This window comes from Convolutriloba macropyga, chromosome 10 (assembly GCF_964194025.1).
Source record: "Convolutriloba macropyga chromosome 10, txConMacr16.3, whole genome shotgun sequence".
Classification (NCBI taxonomy): domain Eukaryota; kingdom Metazoa; phylum Xenacoelomorpha; order Acoela; family Convolutidae; genus Convolutriloba; species Convolutriloba macropyga.
Window position 1 is genome coordinate 1,574,964 of NC_134477.1, and position 10,346 is coordinate 1,585,309.

Here is a 10,346-nt window from a genome sequence, read left to right on the forward strand (position 1 = left end):
GCTTTTTTGAAAGTAAAAAATTTCAAACTGATTAGAAGCATTATGCATCAAATGAAATCATTGAGAGCTTCTTTTATGCCTCTAAAAAGAGTGATTGAGACCTTTCACTATCCAGGTTATGTCATACGACTGCAAAGAGAACGACGAATACAGGCAAGAAGGAAAAATTTGAGCAAAAAAATTTGCACGAAAATGGTGTGCCGGCCATTGAACATTAAGCTGTTCATTAAAAACATTAAAAATCATTGATTGCGTTTTATTAAATTGAAAAAACAATTGAGAATCATGTGATAGCCTTTATTGAAATACTGTGAAGAGAAAAAAAATGTACAAAAGAGGGGCGAACATGCAAAAAAATCACGAATATTTTATGAAAACTGGTTGTATCAAGCAAAAAGACCCTTTGAGGAAAATAAAACCGTTATGAAGAGCAAATTGTATTTCGATAGATTAATGACGTTACCGGTCATTAGAGATGCTAAGCTACATGTTAACAAGTTAACAAAAATAAGATTGGCAATTCTCAACAATCTGTTTTTTTTTTAAAAAAAAAAAATTTCAAAATTCGAAGACATCAAAAGCTTTCGACTAAAAGAGTCGTTCAGTTAACTGGAAAAGTAATTGTGCCTTTTTGTTATTGAGACTAAATTATAGGACTACAAAAAACATTAGGTACAAGCTGAACTAAAAAATTTTACACACAACTTTACAAAACCACATTGTTGAAACCATTAATTTTTTTGAAAAATTAACCAGCAGAACATGCAGTCCTCATTTAAAAGAAATCATAAATTTTTTTGTAAAACGGCAATCACAAATTGAATAGCAAAAGAACCATAAATGAAAAGTATCTAAATTTCACAAAATTCTTCTGAAACAAATTGTTTAAGCCCTGAAGACGTCAGTCAAAACGTTTAAAAGACAGAATTTTTTGTTTGGTTCAACAAAACAATAAATAGAGCTCTAAATATTGCGAAGTAACAAAAGTGATACAACCTTGTAAAATACGAAAAGAAACGCAAATCTGAACAAAAAGGGATAGGTTGAAGAATACTATCACTCTTTTTTTAGGAATTTTATTTGAAAGTCAATAAAACCAATAGCTATTTACCGATATCAGCTATTAAGTTCAGTTATTTATCTAAAGTTGTCCACTGAGACCTTTCAACACCAGATATTTGGCATACGACAACAAAAATTAACAACGAACAGAGGCCAAAAAAAGATCTACCAAATTCTGCAAGAGAATGGTGTCGCAGCCCTTAAAACCATGTATTGAAAACAAAAAAAGTTCAATTCATTCTTCTTATAAAATTTCGTTTAGTTAGACCGATAACTATTGTGACAACTTAACAGAGAAACAAAAAACAACAGCAAAAATGTGCAATAATGCACAAAAATAATAAAATTTTGAATGAAAACATGTAGTATCAAGAGCAAGAAAACCTTCAGTTAAAACAATCCTCCACAATCCAAAATTAGATTCTACTCTATAGGAAAGAAAATTTGACAAGTTTTTACTGAGAGTACGCAAAAATTGACTAAAGTTAAAAAAAAAACTAGTTAAATTTCCTTAAAACAAATACATTCAATAACATAAGAGACATTAGGTAGCAACCAAATGCATGCTAAAGGTTCAAGTACACCTCTTGAGGAAGCCATTTGGACCTTTGAATGGTTTAACTTAAAACAGAGACTGCAAAAAGAATAACAAAAGAAGGCAAAACATAAGAATTCATTTGAAATTTTATAAAAACTATTCCTCAAAGCCATAAAAACACAATGGTTCTCTGAAAACAGACTCTATACAAATTCAGCCTCATATTTACTTAAAGCGGAGCTGTCATTATTGGAGCCGTGAATGAAAAATTCTATCAATAATTAACATTAGAAAAACAAAAGCAAATTTTTTTGAAAGAAGGCAGCACTAAAATTAAAACTGAAAGTTTCTGATTCTAAGAATCCATGATAATATTGAACCTATCCCCGGTTTTGCCGCGCGCCCAACAAACCGCCCAAGTGGTCCAAGTGTTTGTGAATTAGACCAATTGTTGAGTGAAATTCTTCAAATATTAAAAAAAACAACGATGCTTTTTGTATAATTATCGAGTTGAATATGCAGAAAACCGCAAAACTTTAATTCCAGAAGACTTTCGTAGAGCGCCTAAAATCATCTAGCACTTTTTGGAGGTTAGAGAGTCTATGTTACGGTTTCTAGGTCACTACGTCTGGCAAACTTTAACAAAGGGGACCGAAAATCTTATTTTCTGCCAATTTTTGATAAAAACAATTCAAATATTGAAAATTTTATCAAAAATTTTAGCCACAAAAATTTCAATCAAACAATTCAGCAAGGCTCTTCTATCTCCAACGTTAACAACAACACTCTACCGTTAAAAATTTTAACTTACTTTAGTTTTATTAACGAATTGGTGGCAAATTTTAGAAAAGGTTTCTGAAAATGTGAACAAAAACAGTTGAATGCTCGCAAAACTTTAATACCCGATAGCTCCCTATAATAAACGAAAACCGTAAAAATCTTTTTAATTTCATATTCTAGGATGTACGTGCTTTTGAATGATACCACTCACAATTCTGTTCGATGAATATATCGATCGGCCAAAATTTACTGAACAAAAAAAACCCAGTTGAGTGTATAGTTCCTCCCTTCCCACTAAAGTTGGGGTCGGAACAAAAATGTTTGTGTTTAGAAAACTGTTTATGGAAAAACCAAAGAAATATCAAGTGCTTGTCAGATGACGTATAACGATTAGATTTATACCTCGACTATAGAAATACAACGCTCCACCGAAAATTGTTAGTAGATGATTGTGCTCGACCCAAACAGCGCGTGATAAGACTCATGATTGTTTTTTATTGTTTTTACCATAACTGTTGTTTCAAATTTTCATTTTTCATGAAAGTCATAGATCAATCGGATTTAGAAATTTCCTAAATATTTTTGGTTCAACTGAATAGTTTTCTACAGTTAATTATAAGAATGTCTATTTAGTGTTTTACATTTGAACCATGTCTGTCAGGAAGATTGTTCTCCCGGAACAGAAAAGTGGGGAAAAATCACTCCGTGTTAATTCTGACAGTAGTAAAAAAAACTTAATCTATTTGTTTAATAAAGTACGATATTCAAACTGCTATTGTACAAATCTACTGATATACTGCTCAATTTTAAATAAATTACGTCAATTCATTCCTTTCTTTTGCACAACCTTTTGTTCATTTATCAGTTGAAACGGCTTTAGGGAAAAGCATAATTATCTTGACGTTTAAATCTTTTAATTATGTAGAATGATCGATTTTAAAAATGGTTGATATTGATTTTTGAACTTTGCAAAACGCTAAGTTTTGATTCGAAAGGCGAATAAGGCATGAGTGTCAACAAATGCTGAAGACAAAAAAATCATGGAGAAAGTTATTATAACGGACATTTTTTAGCTTCGGTAAATGAGTAAATTTCCATTTGATGAGGTAAAAATGGGATCGGTCTAAACCGTATAAGAAATGGTCCGCACGTTGTAAGTAAAAAAAGTTGAAGACAATTTTTATTCCTCAAGGAGTGAGCAGCAGGTAGCTTTGATCTAAAGCTAGTGAAGAAAAGCAAATAGATTCATGGGTTTCTACGTTTACTGATGTCATTTCTACTTCCGTGAGCAAGCGTTTTGTTTTGGTTGACCAGCGCGATCAAACTAATGATTGTTTTGCATTGAATAATGTATGATCTAAAGTATAGATAACATGAGATGGAAAAAGACAAAATTTGCATCTGAAATTGTTTGACAAACTGTTGTTACCGTGTATAAAGAATCGAGTTTTCTCGTGTGGGCTGGAATTCGTTCTGTCAAATGTAGACCATTCTCTTTAGAAAAGTGTCATTTCTATGTGCTTCAAATAAACTTGTCATTTTCTGAACATGTTTTTTGTATAACTCTCAAAACAAATGCTCTTAGCTAAAGTAGAGAAATCCGAAAGAACTTCATTAAATTAAACATACCGCGTGTCTTACAAGTGAGTAAACTTCGGAAACATGCACATATTTAGCCGGAGATGTTGTCAAAATTGCGAGTGGGCTGCAATGTGCTGCAGGCACAAGGTAGGCCCGACCTAGGATTTGGGCTTTCAAGGTGGGTAAAAAAGTTTAAGTGTGAGCGGTAAATTGTCGAGAGAGGAGTAATTTATCAAATATTTTTTATATAGGTAGACCGTCAAGAATTGGGCATGCAATGATGGTCTGGAGGCTGAGGAGGAGAACCGGCTTAGAGTATGAATAAGACTGGTGATGTGAGAGTGGCAATGCTATGATAAAGTTCACAACGAAATTGCAGCTCAAAGCTCTTTCATCTTTTTTGGCTGCAATAGGCTGCCAAGTGGGGTAAACTGATGTACCAGTGGTTGGGTAGAAGATAAATTAATCTCCTACTCCAGCATCTTTTTGCACTGTCAAGAACTCTTTTTACGATGTAAGAGTTTGGGTGTAAGGGAGAAATAATCCTTGACTCTTACATCATTTGATCCTCATTGACATACCAAAAAGAAAGAAGTAAGAGACAGGGATTAATTTAACCTCGATACCCTGACATCATTTTACCCCTCTTGGAATCCCATTGCTGCCCAAAAATATTTAAAAGTTTTCAGCTGCTTTTTCTAAAAATTCCTCCCATTGCAGCCCAACTCTTTCATTTTGACGGACAGAAGATTGTGACCCGGGCTTTCTCAAAAAGAAAATTAGTTCAACAGTAAAGGGAGAAATGAGATGAAGCATCATTCTGTGCAGCATGATGAATAAATTGATTGGTGACGAGAAATTTTACTAAAATCTGACGAAAAGCAGAAGAGCAGATCGTCATCCAATTGTTGACTGTGCGTAAGTGTGTGTGCGTGCGTTTGTGTGTGTATGTGTGTGTGTGTGTGTGGATGGGTGGGTGTGTGTGTGTTAATTTGGAACTGATTATTTTTCAGCAGAAGCATTTAGTAATAATAAAGGGTAGGAAAATAGCAGAAAAGAGTGACTTAATATACTAAGATCAGTCAACTAGTCCCTAAAGCAAAACAAAGATGAAGCGGAAAAAACTCTCTCTCTAAAAGTTTAAAAAGTTTGTTTTGAAACATGTAAAATTTAACAAAATTTAAGCGCATACTAAACAAGGAGTCTTGTACTTTATCTACCAACCAGTATCAGCCACATTCCTGACTCAGTTTTCTACAAACTGAACACTTGAAACACAGAGACTACGATGGAAAAAAGTAGCAAACATTTTTTAAAAACTAAATTGATTCCTAAAGTTACCGACATTCATAGGCAAAACAGTTATTTTCAATGAAAACTAATTTAAACGGAAAGACAATTATGAAATATAGTAGAATGCAACAAGGAATGAGACCAAAAATCAATATCTTTCCGGTTTTCCCATTAAATCGCAAGTTAGATAGAGGGGTCAAACATCCTTTATATTCACGAGACAAGATTTGAGACAGTAGTGCCTTGTTATGGACTTATCTTTTGAATCACATATAACAATTTCTTTATCAAATCAAACAAACACAAAAAAAAACAAGGGTGACAATAACAGAACTCTGAAAAAAAGGAAACCATTTGTTTTAATTTGGTATCAAAATTTGGAGATTTGTGAGATAACATACATTTTTCATAAATTTCGAAGCACGCGTTTACGATAAATCGGAAAAATGAAAAAAAGCAGATTGAAAACTTAAAACCTTTTGGAAAAGTATAGCTTTTTGTTGACGAAACTAAACTAAAAAAATGAAATCAGTGTTAGTTAATTTGGATTATTCTTCACCCGACGGCTGGTCAGTCGTGCTGATGTTGGCAATAAGCAACAAAACAAAGAAATTTTTACTGAGTAACCACCAAAGAAGAACAATTAGTTTAAGCAGAAATAAAATTGAACAACCCAACATAAATTTTTAAAAAGTAATGTAAATAATGGATGTGAATAAGAAGGAGAAAATTAAGATTTTTAGTGAATGTGATATGAAATTTCAGTTGAAACTAAAAGTTGGATTCACATAATTTTTTTTAATCTGAAGTTGTAACGGCTGCTCTCCTATCAAAGTCAAGGAAAACTTTACATCGCCCAGTTCGTTTCAGCGTTTTCAAATCTGTCCGGATATTGTGTTTTTGCAGTTAACTTTTGTGAACTGTACTATTCGTTATACTGTAGATAAACGTTGCATTACTTGTTGCTCTATTACATCGGATAACCAATTATTCAGCTTTGCTGAATAACTAACTTGTTTCTCTCAGATTAACAAATCAATTGAAATTGAAACAATCAATCTTTTGCTTGAGTTTTTGTTAAAAACTCAATTTATGAACTGAATTTATGAATTCTAAAACCAATAAGTTGTAGCCCTATAATATGGCTATTCTTCTGCAAAGTTTCAGCTCTCTATCACAAAGATTGCAAAATCAGTCAGAAAAACTGTAAGTTTAACTGATCAACAATAACAAATAATCTAACTTTAATGTTAGCAAGTCTCTCTATTGGTTTCATTAACACCAAAGTTGAACTAGACTAGACTTCGTTAAAGCCAGTAAGAGAAACTGACTTTATGCTTTGCACAAAGCTTCTCTTACTTAGGAACTTCGTTCCTCAGAAAGAAAAATTTGAGAATATCAAAAATAATTCTATTTTCACAAGTCAAAGTAAGGTTAAAACTGCACAATCACTATTATGATCTACAGAAGCAAGACACAATAACAAGTAATTTACCGCTCAAGAAAGTGTGCTTCAATACGCACTTTATGCCAGTTTAAAAAGACAAAATTAACTAGTTTCAACTGATTTTTGTTAGTATTTAAAGTTCTATTTGTACTGCCGTACTTGTCAAAATTGCATCTCTGATTAGTTGTAGCTCACTATGTTGTATGAATCTCTGAATACACTTAGTTTGGGGTTCGAGAAACCGAAAACGGTGCCCCGTACTCTCTGAATTGGTATGAAAATTGCAAAATTCATCTAATCTGGCTTACCAATTTGGGTATCTTTCGCTCCGTTTGAGCTAAATTTGTGTGGCCGTGAACACGTGGCAATAATAACGTAGTTCGAATTTGAGTTTCAGTTTAACTTCATAAGTGACGATTGTGTGCTAATGTTTTTTGCTAAATATAAATGCTGAACAAAGTGAATAAATCCGTATGGCTTCAGTAGAATGTAGCATTAAATTCTGCTCTTCATGCTACTCTTGCTATAATGCTTCAAATAGCCTTGAAGCGCTATTCATTTTGATTATTGAGTTACCCACATCGCCGGTCCTGTTTACCATTGTGAAAACATCTTTCCCAGTTAGTACTGTGCGAGCTTCACTACTGGTCTCTTGTACACTCCGTCGTTCGTTCAAACTTTTGCTGATCGAACTACACCGTCAGATCCACCGATGGTCTCCATTACTCGACATAGATTGTAATATCCAGGTTTATCGCTGTCTTTGATCAACCAAACGAGATCACCTTTTTTAAGGATTTCATTCGACGTAGATCGCCATTTTTGTCGATTATTTAGAGTTGGCAGATATTCTTTCCGAAATCTGTCCCTTATGAGATTTGCGTATGCTTGATTTTGTCGGAAGAGCTTTCGATGGTCAACAAATTCTTCTGCTTATGGTAGATAGGGTAAGCAAACATTCCTGTTGCCAAGCAAGAACTGATTGGGGGTCAATGCTTCTAAGTAATTAGCATCTGAAGTGACTGAAGTCAACGGTCTTGCGTTCAAAGTCTGCTTAACAATCCACATCGTTCTTGAAAGAACGTCCTCGGTGACTGATCTGTTCCCCAACACTACATAAATTGATTTCTTGCAACCTCTCACCAACCGTTCCCATACTCCTACGAAGTGAGGTGCTGTGGGTGGGTTTAACTTCCATTTGATTCCTCGTTGAACTAGATGTTGTTCAATCCCTTCTTTGTTCCATGCCGCAACGTACTCTGAAATTTTTCTTTCAGCTCCAACGAAGTTGGTCCCGTTGTTACTGATGATTGTACTCGGTTTGCCTCTTCGCGCAATATATCTCATTATTGCTTTGAGACAACTATCGGTGTCCAACTTGAGTACCACTTCTATATGCAACGCTCTCATAGTTAGACATGTGAAAAGACAACACCATCGCTTTTCGTTCCTCCTCCCAATCTTCACAATGAAAGGACCTAATTGGTCAACTCCAACTTTTGTAAAGGCTGTTGAAGCATCTAACCGCTCTTCGGGTAGATCGGCCATTACTGGTGCTATCGTTTGTGCTCTGCCCTTTCTGCAGGTAACGCACCTGTTCCTGATTGATCTTAAGGCGTTCCGTATGCCTAGAATTTTCTGCTGAACAATGTTTTTTTTATGCTCAGTGCTTCCGCGTTGATTGTCTTTGTGCTCGTTTCGCAAAAATAATTCAACCGCATGATGTTTCCAATGTAACACTATGGGAGGGTTTGCATTGAAGTCCATCTGCTTTTTGCCTTTTCTGCCTTTGGCTCAAATAAGACCGTGTTCATCTAGGAAAGTAGAATTTTGCTGCCTTTTGGAATTTTCTTTTCAGCTTTGAGAGATTTCATCTCTTCACCAAACTGTTCTTGATGTATTAGTTTGAAGATTCTTGCCTTTGCTTTTTCCCTTTCTCCAATGCTGACTTGGAGTGTTGCTGGTTTGTGTTTGTTCAATTCTCGCTGTACGTATGCCAGTGTATTCACTAGTCAGTTAAAGTTACTAAACCATTACCAGGGAATAACATCTTTCTTCTCTTCAGCCTGTATCATGAAGACTGATGAGGGTATACTCTCTTCATCAGACGCAAAGATTGGGTTCACTTGCTCTGGCCATTCATTTTCTGGTCGTTTGAAGCAGGACGGCCCAGTGAGCCACTCACTTCTCTTGAATTCCTCGATGCTGATTGCTGTGGTGCCAATGTCCGCTGGGTCGTTGATACCGCTCATATGTTTCCACTGTGAAACATCAGTTGTATCTTGTATCTCCAACACTCGATTGGCCAAAAACACTCGTTGTTTATGATGGGAATTGTGTATCCACTGCAATACTGTAGTTGAGTCCGACCAACAACTGCAACTTTATATCTTCATTTCTTGTTCGTTGACTATCTGTTCTACCGCTTGCAATTCCAATCGAGGTGTTGAAAAACGATTCATCGGTGCCACTCTGCCTTTTCCAAAGACAACTGCCAAGTCAGCTGAGCATCCTTTTGGTTGTGAACGTAGATAGGACACTGCACATATCGTGTTTGCGGATTTGTCAACAAACACATGAAGTTCGGCTTTATCCATTTCTCTGTTGAAGTATCTGCTATCGATACTTGTTTCAGCTACAATTGGAAGTTGTTCGTGCCGTTTCAGGAACTCTTCTTCCTCACCAGGCTCCACTTCGCGATCCCAATTTTGTACATTCTTAGTCCATATGCCTTTCAGATGTTGTCTCATGTGAACACTGAACGGAGCAAACAATCCGATCGGGTCGAAAACTGAGGAATTAGTGATAGAATCTTCCTCTGAGTTATAGGTGTTTCATTTTCCTTGTTCGTATTTGTGCACAATTGAAGATTATCAATAGTAACAGTCCATTGTAGTCCTATCTTTGAGGATCCCTCTGTATTAAGTTCCACTTCAACTTGCTTTGTGTTGCTGATTGACTTCAAGTCTTCGTTTTAAGTCTATACTCTCAAGTCTATACTCTCTTTCGTTTTCCAGTTCCATTCGCTTGAGAGCATAGTTTGCACAACTTGGAGAACTTTTAGCTCCAAATACTTGATATTCATATATCTGAACGGGTTCATTTGCTCTTGGACGTCATAGGAACCTCAAGCAACTTCTAACCTGATCGGGAACATGCACTTGTAGAAACATGGATTCGATGTCAGCTGTCAGGGCTATTGGTCCTTCAAGGAATCCGAATATTGTTCCAATCAAACCATGTAGCAGAACAGGGTATGCTATGAGGCAGCATTGCAAACACGTCTAAATTTGCCAGGCTTGTTCGTGTTTAGCACTGGATGGTGTGGCAAGTACCATTCTTTCTCGAATGTGCCTTTCACTTCGGACTCGTTCAAAATCTTTGCGAATCTTTTTTCTACATCTGTATCTTTTGACTGTTGATACAAACTTTTCAGGTTTGTGTCCCTTTGGAATCGACCTTGTGAATAAAGCTGACCCAAGGCTGACCTGTAGTTGTTCGGCAGTTTTGGCTCTGGTGCACTCCACAACATTCACACTTCGTACTGCTCGCCTGTGAACTTCGTCGTCTTCTCTAGCATTTTGTGTGCCTGCAGTTCCTTCTTGGACTGACTGACGACCTTGATTTTGGAAGCATAGGTTTCAT